This window comes from Phasianus colchicus, chromosome 9, assembly GCF_987193195.1.
Source record: "Phasianus colchicus chromosome 9, bPhaCol1.hap1.1, whole genome shotgun sequence".
NCBI lineage: Eukaryota > Metazoa > Chordata > Aves > Galliformes > Phasianidae > Phasianus > Phasianus colchicus.
In genome coordinates this window covers 15791257-15810204 of record NC_143444.1, presented here as the reverse complement: position 1 = coordinate 15810204, position 18948 = coordinate 15791257, and the positions used below count along the sequence as shown (strand labels likewise).

The window sequence follows — 18948 nt, the reverse complement described above, 5'->3', positions numbered from 1 at the left end:
TATATAGACACTGTGTCTTCTGACTATAGCCCTTGTACTGTTGCCATCTCCCAAAGAATATTTCATGTTATCTTATACCGTTTTCTTAGATAACATTTTCTTTTCTTACAAAGTCCGAATATAAATAATCACTAATAGCACATCTCCTGAATCAGTGAGGCTCTGCAGGCAGGAGCTAAGCTTTTATAAAAACGCCATTGTCAGGCAAGGTTTGGTACGGCTCCTACAGTCTAGATGAGGAAAAATTTGAAACTGTGGATAATTTCTTATCTACATATCCCTGATGGCTGAACTGTGCAACTGTAACTGGGAACACTTCTTGTAATGCTGCTTTTAAGTGGGAAAGATACTGAATAAGGCAAAGAAAAAATCAACATATAAAAAATCTTAGCTATAAAATAAGTTGAGTATAGGTTTAGAAGAGGGGATATGTAAAATGCCTAATTAAGAATAAAGAAAACCCCTGTGCTGAAGTTTCAAAACCCAAATGAGCATTGTGTGTGGAGATAAAGCATTCCCAAAGGAAAACACTGCAAGAAAATTATTCTTGGCATTTTCTATTCATTTCTATTACATTGATTTTAAAATCAGCTCTTCTAAAATATGGCACTGTTTTATATACATCTTGAGTAGTATCTGCAGCAAGCTCTGTACAGAGCTATGTTGCACCAGGCTAGGCTGTGTTCAGTTCCAGATGATGTTCTTGGATATCCAGCCAAAAAAAAAGCAGTGACTACAAGTATGTGTTGGAAATGCCCACTCATTGTCTTCTGTTGTGATTCTTTAACTTTCAGAGCATGTTTTGGGCATTGCTGTTACGCAGCCATCTGGTAGCCCCTGGATTACTGGAATCTGCCAGGGGGACATGTGCTGACATTCAAAAGAGAGTAAGAGACTGTTAGCCAAAATATTCCTTTTGTCTTATAGATAATATTTGGCTTGCAGTTGGCACACCAAAAAAATCTGCTTTAGAAGTAAAAAATAATTAAAAAAAGACAAATTCTATAACTAATTAAGCTGTGCTCTTACTACTGCTTGACCTGCTTTTGTATGGATGCTCATACCATCAGATTGAAGCAATCTTTACATGCAATGGTGAAAGCCACGGAGTTCTGCGTAGAATGTCTATACCTATCATCTACTTGCCTTCCTGTATGAAGGCTTTAAACACACCTTGATCAGGTTTTTGTTGGAGTGAACCCCGTAGTGTTGCCCATGGGCAGGACATGTTGTCTTTCATGTATAACTCTCATGTGTAAACAGATGCATTTAGCTTATTATTTTTCTGCTTCTTTTAAGTGGTGCAACTAGGAGAATATAGTTTTCCAGATATGAGACCTCTAAAGCCAAACACTTCACCAGTGACATCAGAATGAATTTGAAATCTCTAATGGAAACACAAGGAGAGCCTTTCCAGGGATAGGCTTCTTCTTTCCTGTAGCTGTTGGTATCTCTTCTGGATAAGCTGTGAAGTCCTCCATTTAGCCCTGAATTATTTTACAGATGTGTGATTGAGTTTGATTTTTCTTAAAACTCCTAGAAAGTAAGTTGCTAATTTTTTAAAGCTAATTTGCTAAAGACTAATAAGAAACATGTGTCAAGCTACCAAACATTATATAGATGCACTATTTACAGATGTCTAATTTGCGTTTGTATGTGTGCTGCAAAAGCTACAGTGCTAACAAAGTGATTTTAATGCTACTGTGGTTTTTAATATCGATGGCAAGAATCAAAACTTCAAAAAACCTATGGCAGTGGACAAGGATCATAGGATCTCACTGCTCAATTTTTGCACAGGCTCATTAGCAGACCTTGCCAACAGCAGATGACACTTCAGCTAACCTGAGAGTAGACTGGAGGCAGTGCAGGAGACACAAGGACCACGCCATGTGCTGAGCCATTTCCCTTTCAGAAGACTTTAACAAGAGCCCCTTGCCTCTGGGTAAGTTGGTCTATGATGTGACCGTGTTATTTTGTGGCAGGGTGATGGAATAAATCACTGCTTTCTGCTAAAAATATCAACTGAACCAACCTGTGTTGGTGGATTTTCCCTTTGTTCTTCCGCTATAGCTGGTGCACCAAAGCCACGTGTGCTGCATCAGCATCTGGAGCACAGCAGCCTCCTCTTTGGAGGACAGGGAGAAGGGAGCTGCCTGCTTGCCAGCCTTGCTGTGTGCGAGGGCAGTGAGCTGGGGTGGATGCACCAAAGCACACGCTTGCAGGCTGTAGCAGGGTAACACAGACTGTATGGCTCTTCCAGCATCTCTTAGTGACCTCCAGTAATTTGTGGGCTGAAGGATACTGCCATGAGATTGTCAGTTTAGATTTAAGATGAGAAAAGAGTAAATAATTAATCTGAGGGTAATAATGGGGTCATGTTAGTGCCCTGGCAGAGTGGCGCTGTGTGAAGATGGGCAATCCCAGGGGCCGTAACACTGTGGGACATGGGGCTGCTGTCAGCAGCTCTTTGTTCCCCCTTACTTTTACACAGTTCCCTACTGCAGTTTGATTTGTGAGTCTGATCATGGAAAAATTTTTGCTTTAAATAACCACTTTGTTCACCATTCATGTTATGTTTTGGTATAAAGTAGGCAAGAAAACTAAGCAGAATGTATAAAAGTAGTGCCTTCTGTTGGGACAGCATGTGTGTAACTGGTAATAGCACCAGGGTCGTCTTGTTCCTCAAGATTACAAACAGAAACTTCTCTCAGGTCTAGTGGTCTTCCAACGGACAGCACGTTTGAACTCACAGCGAGTGCTTTGGAGATGCTGGACTGGCACATCTGATTCGCCACATCTCCATTTCTGAGTTTTAATTCAGATGCATCTTTAATATCCATGGAGACTGATGTTCTCAGCACTCAGTATTAAACAAATACGGAGTTAAAACAAATCTTTGTATCTCTGTAGACAAATACTTGAATTATCCAACAAATGTGCATTTTCCCCCTTTAAAACAAGCTTTTGACCGTATTAGACTAGAGGGAATGGTTTCAAGCTGCGCCAGGGAAGCTTCAGGCTGGATATTAGGAAATACTACTTCTCTGGAAGGGTGGTCAGGCACTGCAATGGGCTGCCCAGGGAGGTGGTGGAGTCACCAACCCTGGAGGTGTTCAAGGAACGTTTGGATGTTGTGTTGAGGGATATGGTTTAGCGAGAACCATTAGTGATAGGTGGATGGTTGGACTGGATGATCCTGTGGGTCTTTTCCAACCTTAGTGATTCTGTGATTCTTTCACTATTTTATTTCTGGAGATCCAATGGTCAGACAGGAATGTGGCTATTAACACCTCCAGCAGCATATTCTAGGTATAATGTGATAACTGGCTCTTGCCAGGACAGGCCACTTAAAACATTCATGCAAAGGGACAGTAGTATTTTATAGTACTATTGTCAAAAAAGCCACTTCATGGTGCATGTTAATATTTCTGCAGCAATTTGGGATGCTAAAAATAAGTAAAAAGAACCCCCACAGAACTATGTCTCGCTGTGTGGAATCACTGCTTTATAGAAACCAAAATTTTTGTATCTGTCTTTGCTGTTAAAATGACAGGGGCACAGGCATTCCTTGTTTTACATATGAGCACAGACATGCCAAAATCTCAAGTGTGTTTGTGGAGCTGTGCAAAGAAGATACCAGCCAGAACCTGAGGAGGAAACTGAGGCTTCCAAATAGCCTTGGGATTTGTTTGCTTTTAGTTCCCCTCTGGGTAACTTGTTGGCAAATCCTACATAGCACTGAAGGCAAAATGACACTTTTTCTCATTCCCAGGAGAGGCAAAACATGAGTTCCGTGACAAAGTGCCCTGTGGCCAAGAATCTGCACGCTCGGGGTGATGCAGCCTGTGACTGCAGGGAAATGGGGCTGAGGTTGTCCAAAAGGAAAGAATCTGTTCTATGACATGCTGCAATCCAAGTGCAGTCTGCAGGTGGAAACGCTGAGACTGCAAAGGGTTGCACAGGATATTACAGACAGAGAGCTGCACAGGCACTGAGGTAGATATGTCTGCTGGAGAAGCTGATGTCATTCCAGCATGTTGTTCAAGGCATAGAATATATTATTTAAAATGTGCTAAAAGTAGATGGCATGCAAGTGAATTGTAATATGTTGAGGTGAAAATGTGATAAACTACTCTTAGCCTTTGACAATTCTCAGTGCCACTTCAATTCTTGGAGAAAATGATAAGCTTTTGATAAAATAATAAGAAAAACAGAAGAAAATGCAACCCTATCTTTCATCTGACTCAATCTCTTTCGTTCACAGGAGTGAATGCTCAATGAGAGCAAAAGGCAGAGGGTAAAGGGGGGACTGAGATGGGAAAGATTGTGATTATACTGAGAATACAGGGTATGACCAAGAAAGATAATAATCAAGATTAAAGAAGAAAGAATACTTTAAATAAAGCTCAGATGGGGAGAACTCTGTATGTCGCAAAACAAGAGAAGAATAACTGATTGTTTGTCTGTGGTATTTCTCCCAGAACTGTATATGTAAAATAGTAATATAAATAAAGTGTGTTCATCTGTCCAACGGGGCTGCAGCAAGACTGTTGCTAAGGGATGAACTGGCAGAATGGTGATGAAGAGTGTTACTATAAATTCTCTTAAAACAAAGAGGAATTTGTTTTGTTTGTAGGAGGGATTGTACTAGTGTGCCGTTTCTAAGGAAGTTTTGAGGATAATTTTTCTTTTAGAGCAATTGTTGCAGGTTACCGTGAGCCTGAGAAGACAGTCAGCAAGCCCTAAGTTGCAGTTAGATGTGAACTGCTGCCAATATTAAGGCTGAGGCTAAGAGCAATACCGATGTAAGCAGAGGAGCATTAACAGTTCCATCTCCCCTGTTCCCAGCTTAAGTGGTAAGGTAGGAAAGAAGGTAGAAGGGCAGGAGAAAGCAGGTTCTAAAGAAATCAGCTAAAACGGTAACTTGGTGGAAATGATAGCAAGAAATGTACAGAATGTGGAAAGACCTGAAGGACTTGTTCCTAATCAATAGTACCTTCAAGGTGTGAACAGTGCAAAAAGACAAAGGAATAATTCATTGTCTGAGCTGGAGACAGGAACAAGGGCCTGAGGCAAATGAAGGAAAAGTTGGGATAAATATTAAGAAAAGTTCTCAAAAACGTGGTTTTCTCCTGAAACTGTTGCTATGCTCTGTAAAGTGCAGTAGTGTGGTAAAATGCAAAATTTACTCTTGAATGCATTTAAAATATAATGTCACAGCTGTACAAAGGTTCTCCGTCATCCTTTGCTCAAATACTGCTTGGAGTCCAAGTATGAGGGTAACGTCCTTCCTCAGAGGGTAAGAGGGAAAGCTGAGCCTTTCCAGTGAAGAGCAGAATCATTCCTGAGAGGTGTAGTTGAGAATGATGTATTAAACACACAGTTCAGGTTTGAAACACTGTGGTTTTATGCAGGGTTTTGGGAACTTTCCTTCTGTGGTGATGAACTTTGTGAAGGTATGGTGCACCTTGTCCCTACTGTAAAGACAGTACTGCACGAAACAAAAAGGTTAACTATCACCTGGAATTTACAGACTTAAAAATCAGATGAGCAGATTGAGTAGAAAGGGAAAGATAATACTGCATTATCTTCAAACCTGTTAATTTCAGCATCTTCACAGAAATGGTTTTCTGAGCTTAGACCGTTCAAACTATTTCATCCATACAACGAATTAGTGATGGTGTGCATGGTGTACAAAGTGGAACAGATTTCTAAGAATTAAAAAAAGCACAACAGATTTTTAGCCCTAATCAGCAGATTCTAACTTGTATTGTGCCACTGTTGTAACCTGCTGCTATGCTCTGTGTTCAGGGTCATTGAACAAAGTTCTGTCCTGGAGAAATCGCTCTCCTCCCTTCCCCCAGTCCCCCATAAAGACAACTGTGAAGAAGTTAGGAAAAACCTGTTGTATTGGTAGGTTTATTTTCTGTTCCTCTCTCCTATAACACCTATTCAGTACTAAGGATGGAAGTCCTGGCAAACTGTTATTGCTGCACATGGAAGGGGGCAGGCAGGCATGTGGGACAGTGGCCATACAGAGAAAAAGTCCTTGAGCAACCTAGCTTTGATTTTGTAGGGCTCTTGTAGCAGCTTTATAAGAGCTCATGTTTACATAGCAGTGTAGAGAGTTGTCAGGAGAAGGGGGGAAAATCAGGAAAATAATGTTTGGTTTATAAAGCAAGCTTGCCCCTTGGGTGAAGAGCATTGGTAGCTGTACCAGGCTTTCAGGCGTGCAAGAAGATTTGTCTGTAGGGCTGTACATCCTTGGTTGTGTGTTAAAGATTAAGGAAAGGCTTCAACACCCTGAGCTGCCAGTCTCCCTGTGTGTGTTCCCACAAGCATTGGCTTGTGCCAGGAGTTTGGGTGATGCTGTTTCATGTTCAACACAGCCATCGGCTTCTTGGAGAATCCATCTTTTCCTCATATCATGATTAAATTGTACAGGGAGAACATGTGTTTCTCAAATCTCCCTGCAGCCTTTGGGTAAGACTGTTTTGAGTTTGACAAGGGGAGCTGAGGGTGCATGTGAAAGTGTGCAGTTCTGAGTTTGTTCTTTTGGCTGCTTTCATATTGCAAAAATCAATTATTTACTTCCTGTCAGGTGAAAGCAGAAGATTAGTTGCATTAATTTTTGAATGCTTGCATAGAGTGTGTGTGTAAATTGATCTCACCTTGCTGAGGTCCTGTTTGCAGCCTAACCAGACATCACTGGCAGGGGAGCTAGAAGTGTGCTAGAAGTGTGTGCAGCTTGTAAAGCACTGCATATGGGTAAGCAGGAGGCAGGGAAGAGAGGGAAACATTGACTGACTTAGAGTTTGATGGGGCTGGGTGCTGGTTTGCTTTAGGCTGCTCATTGGTTTGGATTGACCACCCAAGGCAATGTTGCATCTTCCACAATACTCCCTTTGCTCTTGGTTCAGCTCATCATCTATACATACAGCACAAAGTTTTAGAGTGATTTCTAGGGCTCTCCAGAAAGACAGTTGGCCCCTACAATGGCCAGCGCTCCCTGTAAACAAGAAGGCTGCAGAAATGCTGTGCTCATGTGCTGGCAGGGTAAATATGCAGCAGAACATGGAGTGGGTGCAGCTGCTCATCCTGGCAGCAGTGGCTGTGGCACTACATGGCTCTGCCTTGCTCTACTCCTCTGGTCCTGGCCCCCTCCTGCCCTACTGTCTGCCTCAGGGACATAGTCTCAAGTGCTTGTGACTCCTCCCAGCTGGTTGCCTGTCTGTTTGGGGTTAGTTTACTGGGTCTATATGTTTTTTTTTTCTTTGTTTGATGTACCAAAGCACTGCGGTCACAAAGGAATTTCTGCTGTCCAGTTGCAACACGTTGATGTTCTTACCATGTTCAAATTGCCCTTCTATCCCTCCCTTACCCTGCTCAAGACACGGAAGGGGATTTATTCACCAATTTAATATTTACCCATTGCCTTGCAGGCATGCTGAGCCTGGTTGCAGGCACGTGCTGCAGTGGAGGTGTCTCAAGCCATAGCTTTTGTTCAAAAACTCTTGCTTTTCACAGAGGGCAGCTATCCACCCTGTATCTATGTGTGGTGCTACGCTCACTGTGGGCACATGGCTGAGGGAACACCACCTGCACCCGGCTCCCCGCCAGTGTGCTCCCCGGGCACCACAGAGGTTCCTCAGATGTGTGTTTTGCTCTGTTATCTCTTTGCAAACACTATGCCTGGTGGATATTGCAGTGCTACCTAAAATGTTGCTTACTTACATTATTCTGAAAAAATGCTGGTAATAATCACCTAGCAGCAGGCAGCCTTTTCCTCTGTGTTCAGAGGAATCAATTGCCCGCCGCCGTGCTGCTCTCTTCCACCTCTCAGGAACTGCCTTAGGTTCATTGCAGTGCTCTCTGTGCTACTGTGAATAAATGTAATGCTCTGATCACATCTCTCATTTGTGCATTGATTTCGAACTAATGATGTGTTTATGTGTGCATACCTGGAGAAAAAAAAATGCTCTTTGCTAGAATGCCTCCTCCATTTTGGACTGTGTAGCTCAGGGCTGTCATCGCGGTACTACATGGAACGCTGCTGCTGGGCTTTGGTTTTTATGAAGTCCTTGGAAAGATTTAATTAAAATACCTTCTAGATTTCATCTTCTTTAGGAATGGCCCTTTACAGGTTCTACCCATGGGGTACTGTTTATCCAATTTAAGGCATTTAAACACAAAATGTTATTCTGCTTTATTTATTCTTTGGAAACCTATGGTTTTTTCTTCCCCTCCCTCCCCCAAGCATTTTGCTGTTATGTGAAGCAGATGCAGGCCGTATCCCACTAATCTGCACAGCCATGAGAGATGGGATTGGAGCGATTTTAACTCTTCAGCACTTTGTCAAAAGCCTGCAGGTAACTTGGGCTTCCCATGTATGAACATTTTAGGTATTTCTTATGGTTCTACTGCGGTTCTTCCAAACATAACACTGTCATTTATCTTATTCTGTGTTTAACAAAATACATTTCTCTCCTTGGAGATTTTCTCCACCTCTTTCAATATAGTTCTCTTTGCAAGCTGTTCATTCAACCTCTATTGTGTGTTTGTGGGGTTTGCTTTTGTATTTAATATTGCCATGTTCTCAGGTGTTGACACAAGTACAGCATGAAAACATTTCTCTTGCACTGTCATTGCACTAGCATCAAGATGCCCACATTTCTCAGTGGGAAAGTCACAGTTGAAATTCAGTCTAGCTGTGAAGTTACCTGTCTGTGTCCAAAGAACCCACAGCTTGGGACCCCTGCCTTGGAAACCCCTTTGGCAGACTTGTTTACCTACAGCTCATTTCTCCATACATCTTCATGGGTTTGCAGTTTCCTCAGATTCAGTGAATCTCATTGCAGTCACAATTAGCTTTTCTCACTGAAAACTGAGCAACAGCAAATATCTTACCTGATCAATTCTTTTCACCCACAAGGTATGACTGGCCCTTTTTCTCAGATCCCAGTAAATTCCTCCTCTGTTTGACTTGGTTCTATTTTCTGTCTTATTGTTAAAATTCTAAAATGTATGCATCCAGACCCTTGGGTCATATTTAGCTCTATTGAAATGATCAGGCTTGCACCTCTCCAATGAAGGACGCTTCTAAAGTCAGAAACATTTTCTTTGAATGAAATTCTGTCCTTTTCTTTAGTCATTTTAGACCTCTCTCAGGCACCTGCTGAGTAGGTCTGTACGAGCCTGATTCCATCTCTGCCAGACTCTTCCCACTATTGCCATGCATGGGGCACCTTTACAGAGGCCAGGAGAGAAACAAGCTGTGCTCACCAGGGATGCAGGTAAGGAGCAGAAGCGAGCTGTGGCCCCACTGAAACAGCTCATGATGTGGCTCCCTGGCAGCCATGGTTTTCACTCTTCAGTGAAATAACCAGAGCAATTCCTGATATTTAATTTTGAACTCGTGTGATTTTGAGTTATATTGAAGAAAAACATGCAATAGCTTTTAATGATTGCAGTATAATTTCTTCCTGTTAGTTTTCATTTTCCAGTATGGTGCAAGTTTTATGTTGTTATTCATTTTATGTACTCTTTATCATATTTGTCAGTAAATCTCCAGCAGACAGAAAGCAGTGGGGTGTGTTTGCAGTACTACAGCTACCAGGGCTTGGCAAAATAGCAGTGTAAAAATCATTTGCATTAGAGCTAATAAAGACAGCTGGAATGGACCCCAAAATATGTTCAATAAACCAATAAGACTGACTGCTGATTATACTCCTACTTCAGTAAAAGTAACTGGTTTTCATTCAATGTTTAGAGTACTGTAATTGTGCAGTGTAGTATTTTACCCGCAATTTAAATCTAATATAACGGTCAATGCTTGCCTTTAAATGCTGGCAGTTTGCTAACAATTTCCAGGCTTATGCCTCTTGCATTTTATTTCCTCTATATAAGGGCAGGGTAAATTTCTCACCATGTAGTTTACCATACGTAACTCTTGGTAAATGCTGACTCTTTTACTGTGACCATTATAGACATCGCTTATTATCGCTTAGGGATTAAAGGTGTTTATTTTGTTGTCTTGTGTTGTTCCCCACTCTTCCCCCACTGCCCATGATCCAGATTTTCCAGAAATCTTCTGGAGTTGTTGAGTGATCATACTTGGGAAAAGGAATTACATGAATTAATTAGCTAATAGAATTATTTAAAAATCTAGATGCTAAAATAATGTAGTAGCTCCCCTCTCCGTTTTCCCCTAGAAAGTTTGGCTTCCCTGCTCCATGGAGATGATTTATTTAAAATAGAAATGTCTGACCTTGAGACAATAATATCCTGCCAAACCTGCATGTCTTCAAAATGTGTGCTCACTCTGAAACATGCATATATTGGCGTTGCATAAAAGAATGTGCCTGTTTTCCTTTTTGCTTTATGTACGCAAGCAGTTTTTTTATAAAAAGCTTAACTGATAGACATTCTTAATGGTATTGATAAATAAATAACATCTCTTTCCTGCAGTACTTGCCAATAGAAGGATTCTGCCCGGGATTATTATAGATAAAAATAACAAGCAGGATTTTCTTGTACCCGGTGCCATACATGAAACAACAAATCGGTCCATACCAAGTTCATTCAGCCATATTTTACATCTTCTAGAACTGGAATTGTGTAGCCTACAAAACAATTTATATTTTATCTGTACCATCTAATTAATTAAATGGCCCCGGAGTACCAGACTCACAAATCTCGTTAATAGCTGAATACTGAAATAAAGGCTGTTCACCCCTACTAGAATAATATTTGCATATCTCCACCTGCGATGGGTAATAAGTACCTGCCACAAATCAGAATTATGAATTTTGTACGCCTAACAAAACCGCAGGGGAAATTATACCTCAGACATTCCATAATAATTGCAGCTAAGCTGTTTAGTGCCATCCACTTATTCTGCCTGAAGTGTTTAAAGCAGCAACAGTTGTAAATGAATTCAGGCACACATTCAAGAGAAAATGTTTTAAAAAGTTTTTCTGTCTTGCCATATGTAATTATCTTTATAGAAATGTTCAGTTACAAGTTATAACATGCTCACATTTAAAATTGCAAATTAAAAAGTTCTTCTGATTAAAGAATGTTTTGTAAGAGTGCTTTTTTAAGTGTACTATGATAACATAGAAAGCTGCTAAGGCCATGTTTATCACATTGGTCTCCCAGAATCAATGATCTGCTGTATGAACAACCACAGCGAGGAGTCTGCTTTTGCAGTGCTTCTTTCTCCAGTAATGTTTGGTTCCTGGGGGAGAGTTAACTGCTAAAGGCTTGGACAGAAATACGCTGCGATGCAGATAGTCTTTCGTAGACCAGGGAATTGGGACGTTAAAGTAGGCAGCACAAGCTGCCTCTGGCTTGTTTATTTTCATGACAGGAAAGGAAACTGCATGTAGAGCAGAGCTGGGGAGGAAGAGCTGCGAGATGCTTGTGGTTCAAGCAGCCGGCTGGAATTGAGGATGGATAATAGAGAAGCTAGCATTTAAATGGTGATTTGTGTTCAGTAGGACCTCAAAGCTCATGATAACTACAGGTTCAGCTTTGTCATCCTTGTAAGGATAGCTCTAAGGACTGGACCTGTCCTTTTAAGAAGCTTGTGGGTGATGCTTTTAGGTCTGTGGTTTAACTTTTAGGTTGCCCTGTTTGGAGGCATGAGTTGGACTTAATTATCCTTGTGGGTCCCCTCCCACTCCAGATATTCTGTGATTTCCTTTGGGATTCCAGAGTGCTCTACTGATGTGGTATGAATCCATCCTCTGCGTGTGTACGTGTGTATCACTTCTGACAATATGTGATGGTTCCTGGTTTATCATGAAAAGATAAGAGGCTTCTTTGGCATAAGTCAGAAGGTGGAAGGGGGAGCAAAAAGAAAAAATGTAGTTGTAGGCCATGCTGGTTATGTTACTGAACCCCTGTCCCCTCAGCCTTTGGCTTTGTTAGTATAGCTGAGGCAGTTTGAATGGTATTAGATGGCAAACTAGGAGGAGTCCTGCTGTCTCTTGTGATTTGAATGCATGAATTGTTATGTTAGTGATTTTAGAGGAGGCAACATACCGACAAACATAACGCGTCTATGCCCTGGTTCTCACTGAACATTTTGTTGATTATAAATAGCTAGGTTTCAAGCCTTTGCAGCAGAGAAGAACAGAACCTAAGCTGTAGCCTAAACCAGACACACTCAAAAAAAAATGTTATTTGTGATCACTGGAATGATCCCAGGTTTTAAAGGTTGCCCGCAGGACATTGGCAAATTGATTGTACAGACAACCAACCTCAACTAAGGACTTGGTTTAAGGCATTTGTAACACTGACCGCTGTCCTCCTGCATGATGAGGCTGTAGCCTCACTGTAATGCTTGCTACCCCCCCTCAGAGGACAAGCAGGAGAGGTTAGAAGAGAACTGCTGCTAGGAGGTGGGGGTTTGTGCTGAGTGCCGCTGGGGACACACAGCTCACTGGACAGGAGGGCCTCTGAAATCCTAGCTGTGGTTCCTGTGCACATCCACATTTGTATGCCGCAAGCATAGCAGTCGTTTTGCCAGTGTTCTAGCAAAGGATTAAAAAATAATTAGGATTTATATATGTTCAAAAGGAAGGGGCACGGTGCAGTGAGTCACAAGGAGGTGATTAAGTCAGGATGTCTGACTCCTCTTAGACTGACAGTGGTTAGTCTGAGTGTTTAGAAAAATAACTGATAGCTTATATCATGGTGGGTAGTGTAGCTTAAGACTGTATTTTATACTTTAGAGGACTAACTGACAAAGTCCCTATGGATTTTTTTTCATATTACATAAAATGGCTATAGAAGTTGAACCATAATATCTCACTAACTTACACATTAGCCCAGGGCAATAAAGATGTTTTTATTGGAGGCAGATTTCATGAAAAGTTGTATGGTTTTTATCTTCAAATATTGTACTTTGCTGAAGGCGTTTAAGCGTCCTGCTGGGACGCTCTGTCCTGGAAAGCCGTTACTCTCAAAAGGACAGAGAGGTCATTGGAAAAGCTGCCCGATTTGCAGCATCTTCCCCTTCCCCTCTGCTCCTCTCCCACTCTTTGCCTTTGTTGCAGAGACAAAGCTACAGTTTCAGGCTGCTACCTACAGAAGCTGAAATCCTTGCTCTGATGGACCCGAGAACCCAGCCCAGACAAAAGGGAGACCCTGCTCTTCCTGCTTGCCTCCTCTGGCCTTGCCACATCCTCCTTGTTGTCTGCAGGCAGTGCTAGGAACCTGCCTTTCTCTTGCAAGGTCACAGCCCTCTGACTTTGTGCTGATTCAGAGATCGACAGGCTGGTTCCCTGCCTGATGCTGCCACTTTTGTCCTAACTCCTACCATCTTATCTTGATTTTTCACAACATCCTGTTCTCTAATCTTGATAATCACAGCAATGCCATCCATCCAGACTGCTGCAGCAACCACCCTCTCCCTAGCATCTCGTGCCAGCAACGCTGCCTCTGTGGACGCGTCCTTCCATTGCTACATCCCTTGATATTGCTGATAGCATAGCCTGATGTTAGCCTGTTCTACTTTTCGCTGACCAGCCAGTATCAGCCTACAACCCTCTCTTGGCATCTGCTGTCATTACACAACTCTTAAATTTTCCCATCAAGGACCTCACGCCTTCCCCTCTGATTCTTTCCCTTTCCCTCATTGTGGTTGGCAGCGGTGCCTCATAAATATCCATAAGCCTGACTGCTAGCTGTGATTCAGCACTGCATGTTTGTCTCCATGGCTTGTACACTTGGAAGAGCATTTGCAGTTCAGGGGTACTCTGTGCCCCAGCGGCAGTCCCTGCTCCCCTGCAGGGGATGCTCCCTCTCCACTTGTGTCTCACTTTTCTGTTTGGTTCTTGTAAAAGCTCAACTGTATGCAAAAGGAGAGAAAGCATCTCTCTAAAGCCACAGGCTTTGGGAAGTGGCTAATGACAACAGAAAATAGATTGAAAAAGAACTATTTGTATGGTTTTCACCACAGAGGCTGCCCTTCTTGCACCGCTGTGTAAGTGCTGCAGTGTATGGCATTAGCAACTGAGTTATATGAGTTTATTGCCTTTCCAGCTGTATCTGTATCAGCTTGCTGTTGTCTAGAAGGCAGATGAAAACCTGGCGTTAGTGGTTTCTTTCTATAAACTATTATGCAGAGGATAATCTCTGATTGATGAGGTCGTGCCCTGCTACCTTACAAAGAAACACGTATTTCTCCTAGATTTAAACCTAAGGCTGCACTTGACAATCAGCAGTTTCTCATTGATTATGACTGGCAGGGATTTTTATTATGTTTATTTTTCTTTGTTTTATTTCCTTCATTTATCTAAATCTACCAAATGTTTCTGTTTAATCTTTCAATCTATACAAAGTACAGATTTCATCTTATGCTTCAGATTCTATGATAAAAAGAAAATTTTCCCTTTACCTTGCAATTTCCATTCATATTGTAATTTTTTGTTCAAGCTTAAGCAGTCCACATGTCATTAAAAAAAAACCCCACACTATTCATACTTCTTTCATCCCTATAAGATGGTAAAAGCAATGTTGCTTTGATGAAATTTGGCAGGTAAGAGAATCGAGTTGAATCATCTCAAACCCCTGGAGTTTTGGGCCTCCAGCTATTATAGTAGAGCAGCTATGAGTATTCAAAAATTGGTCCTTTGTTTGCACTGAATTTCCAAGCCATCTGTAGCACACAAAAGCCACAGCTCTCTTTATAGTTCAGAATGAATATTTAAAAGTTCAGTTTTAGATTTTATTTGTAGCACTTCAGATCTATCTATCCCATCTGTCTCATGTCTCAGCGCTGTGGTATTAAGCTGTACTTGGTGAAGTCAGAACTTGGTGTTAGAATTTAAGGTAAATGCTCATTCCTTTATAATTTGTAATATAAAGTATCCACCTGCATAATCAGGGTCTGCACAGAGGACTGATAACCTGGTGTTATTTATTCACGTGCTGCAAATTATTATTAGAATATTAACAAGCTGCTGCAGATAGCAGTTGCTCAGTCTGAGCCTTGCTGTAGGCAACTGCAGGGTGGGCTCCACGTGCTGGTGCTGGGAAGCCAAGCCCAGGCCATGTACGGAATGTCTGCCTGCACAGGTGGCATGATGGTGGTGGGTGCCCCAGGGAGGGGATGTGAGGAGTGTCACAGCGAGCAGGGCCTTGTGCCGCTGGTGTGGAGGTGGGGGAGCTGCTCCTTTCAGACAGAGCATGCATGCATGCTCATATAGATGAGCCTGCCTATTTCATGGAAAATTTAGCTAGCAGCAACAGAGCTTCCTTAAATCATAGGAAAATATCTCTTTATGGTAATTTATTCTGTAGATTAGCATCACCTGCTTGAATGATGATACTAATGCGATGGTATAGGAATCTAGGATTAAATGAAGGTTAATCTGTGAATATCCTGAACCATGTATCTGGATTTAACTGGAGAGCTGGAGCTTGAAAAGCCAACAGTTTACATTCTTAAAGCAATATTATTTATCTTTTTCTCATCAGTTAAAATTAGAAGGGTAAGAATTACTCTGGTTCATATCCAATACAAGCAGCTCTGCCTTAATAGTAATATAAAGTACATTTTTGTAGTTATTTATTTAGGTCCTTACAAACTGATGTGTGCCGGTCTGATGGGGGTATGTTCAGCCTCACTCACCCTTCAGAGGCTAAACTATTGCTTTCTCAAAGACAAACCTTTATTTTAACTTGAGTTAATCCATGCAGATTTCTGTCATTTTAAAAAGCAAGCTGTGTCATTGGAAAAGTAATACATTTTGCCAAATTGATTAAACCACAGATTAAGCAACTGTTTTTTCTACTGCTGCACCTAGGGCTGGCTGCCTTGGCAGTAGTTAATTCCAGACAAGGGGAAAAATCCAGAAAACTTGATCCTCAGGGGTACTTGCTCATGGGGAGAAGGGATGTTTACTTAGTGAAAGTCAGACTTGCCTTCTGGGTTTGCATTTCCTTACATCTTCTTTCTTTATGAGATTTTTTCTTTCTTTTTTTTTGTCTTCCTTTTACTTCAGAATAATGTGATTCTTGTTTCCACAGACTTCTGTCATCTACTGCTAGCTCTCCCTGAAGAATTGACTGTCATGAATGTGACGAGTCCATGCTCTGTCCATGCAACCATTCCCATAGCTTCAAACAAGCAGTCTTATGTGAGTGCAAAAAATTTGACTCCAAATTTTGTTTTTATTATTTTTATTCATGATTTGAGGAATTTTTGTGTGTTACCACTTGATGATAGACTGAAAAACACAGGCAAGTAAAATCATTTAATGTGCCTATATTGCTTCTTGCTACATCTCATTTGACTGCAGCGGTATCACGTGGATGAGAAGAGAATGCAGAGTATGCTTAAGTCCTGAGTGGGGCTGGGATGGAGGCTATCCTAGGAGTGAGGATGGAAATGTCTTCATAAGTACATTTCTTGATGGTAAAATACTTTTGTAAATGGGCATCTGTTCTATAAAAGCTGCACCTCACTGTGCTTTCATATGGAGACTGGGAGTGAACTTTGGGATTTGGATTGTAAAATGCAAGCTAGAAAATGTTTGGAGGTAGGTGAAAAAAGAATAATTGAGCTATTCCTTTTGAAAATTAGTGGGGCAAATGAAAGGATTCAAGAAGGAAGGGATTGAAAGTTCTTCCAGCTGATGGTCTGAGTTAGTTTGCTGAAGACAATTTGTAGAGTGCTGTGTCTGTTAACATAGGGCTAGCCATTGTTAAATGAGTGCCAGAACACTACATAGTTGCAAAAAGCTTCAAGTCAGGGAAATAGTCAAAAGAAAGAAAAATCTCTCTAATTTCCCCACAATGAAATCTCTAGGCAGAAAACATGAGTGAGTCTCAAACCAAAGTCTTACGAAGAAGGCATACAAGCAAAACCGATGGCAACAAAAAGTCTCTCTCTGGGGAGCTCTGTACCCTTCAGTTTCCACCTGCCCTTCCTTGCCCTCTTGCAAAGGCGTGAGCTCCTGGCAAGCAGCCAGGGCTCCGGCAGCATCTGGCAGCCTTTGGTCTGACTAATAATCCTCTGAAGTCTCTGGGGGTCTCTGCAGTTTCAGGAAAAAACAATATATATAGATATATTTCATTTATTCTTTTATAAAACTTTTGTTCCTTGGAGATGCATGACCTCATCCATTGTAAATCTTTGTTTTGTATAATATTTGTAATCTTTTCACTTAGTATATAAAACGCTGCATACTTCCTTTGCTGTGCCTGTCTTTACCCTCAGCAGTGAAGCTCCATCCACACCAGTGGTCGGAGGGCTGGAATCACTGCTCTGTTGGGTTGCAGCCTGCTTGTTTGTGCAGCAGTCCAGGGCTGTTCACTTTTGCTCTTGTTCTGCAGTGCATTTAAATATCAAGATGGGTTTGTTTCTAGTCCAAGATTTCTAAAAATGAGATCCTAAAATTAGATGCATTCAGAAATACTGAATGCACAGCATTTTTGACTGGCCTCAAAAAAAGCTGTCCAACAGCCTAAATTTCTTAAGAAAATGGTTATTTTTTTGTCATGCACTGATGTAAGACCTAGTTTCAGACATCCAGCTTTTGGATCTGGACCTGCACTCCTACAGGTACATAGCAGGACACTGAGCTGCAGTCTGTCTAAGCAGAAAGATGATGGAATAGGGCTTTTTCTCATTCAGGTGCATGTGTGCTCCCTGTCTCCTCATGCACACACTGGGAACAAGCCGACAATACCAGTGTTTTGTATCAGGTTCCTGCTGGCTGATGGTATAATCCAGCTGCTTCAGTGTAAATAAGAAAAGATTCTAAAAATGCACAGGTTTCAAATGCTGACAGAACAAGCATTTAAAAATGTGACAACTGCAAGTTTCCGAGAGAACATCTAATCTGAATGTGTTGTTCAACACAGCCGTGTAATTTGGCATTGTTGTGGTGCAGAAATGAGTCTTTCTCATGCAGATCAAATCTAGGTGTTCCATGGAAGCCGTGGAAGCTTTCCCTGGGCTGGTGATAAGAAAACAGCGCTGCAGCAAGCCTGGTGCTTGCTGTTGGAACAAAAATGAAATAAAAACCATTTTGGCCATTTTTTACCCAATGCAACCCAAAACCTCATGAGGTTGCCGCTCATCCTGCTGTCTTCAGCACTGCTGTGCTGCATCCAGGGCTGCGTGAGGGAGGCAGACCATGCCGTGGTCCCTCAGCAGCCCAGGGCTGTGCACTGTCTCTGTGGAGGAGTGAACACCAGCTGGAGTGACCTGGTGCCCTGGAAGAGAAGAGCCAGGAGCCTGTTTCCAGCTGGGTTGCAGTTACAGAGGAATACTGAGCTCAAATGTTGCTTTTTCAGTGTTTTGTTAGGACAACACGCACTCACCTTGTGTCTGTGATTGTGCAAACCTGAAAAAGTGAAAACAGAGTAAGTGCAGGGACAAATCCCCTTGCTCCAGATTATTGGTGCATTTATTTATTTTACTTTTTCCTTTTAGCTATCAGAATCTGTAGATGGGGAGGACAGGTCAGATGTGACAGCCTCAGCTCTGCCACCGCTCAGCCACCAACCTGCTGGTTGTTAAAGCTGGGAAATTTCCAAGGTCTTCTCACCATGAAGAGAACAAGAAGTATGTGAACAGAGGTGTGTTTGAAGTCCCAGGATTAAGATGCTAAGTAACTAATAGCCTGAGATGCAATCCATGTATTATCATTTTTATTTGCATTCAGCTTATCCTTTTTATAGCAAAACTTGATGCCCTGTAGCCACAGTTTAAATGAATATTAATCTAAATTTTGAAAAAGAATAAATTATAGGCAATGGGGAGTTGTTTGTCCGTGGTTACTGTTACCAGCGGAAACAGGAGTGCGTACCTCAAACCTTGTATGCGGGTTTCATAGGCCAGATTATGAAATTGCAGAGAAGCACATTCAAATATTTATTTGTTGCATAAACCCAGGGATATTTTAATCTGTGTAGTAACTGAACTTC

At 41.7% G+C, this 18948-nt stretch overlaps 1 long non-coding RNA gene across 1 annotated transcript; it reads left to right on the top strand.

The window, feature by feature from the left end:
• The first annotated feature begins 1801 nt into the window (after positions 1-1801).
• Positions 1802-18606, top strand: LOC149916842 (uncharacterized). Its single transcript, XR_016469230.1, has 3 exons — positions 1802-1942; positions 16042-16151; positions 18455-18606. It is a non-coding gene; the product is annotated as an uncharacterized LOC149916842 (long non-coding RNA).
• The last annotated feature ends 342 nt before the right edge of the window (positions 18607-18948 follow it).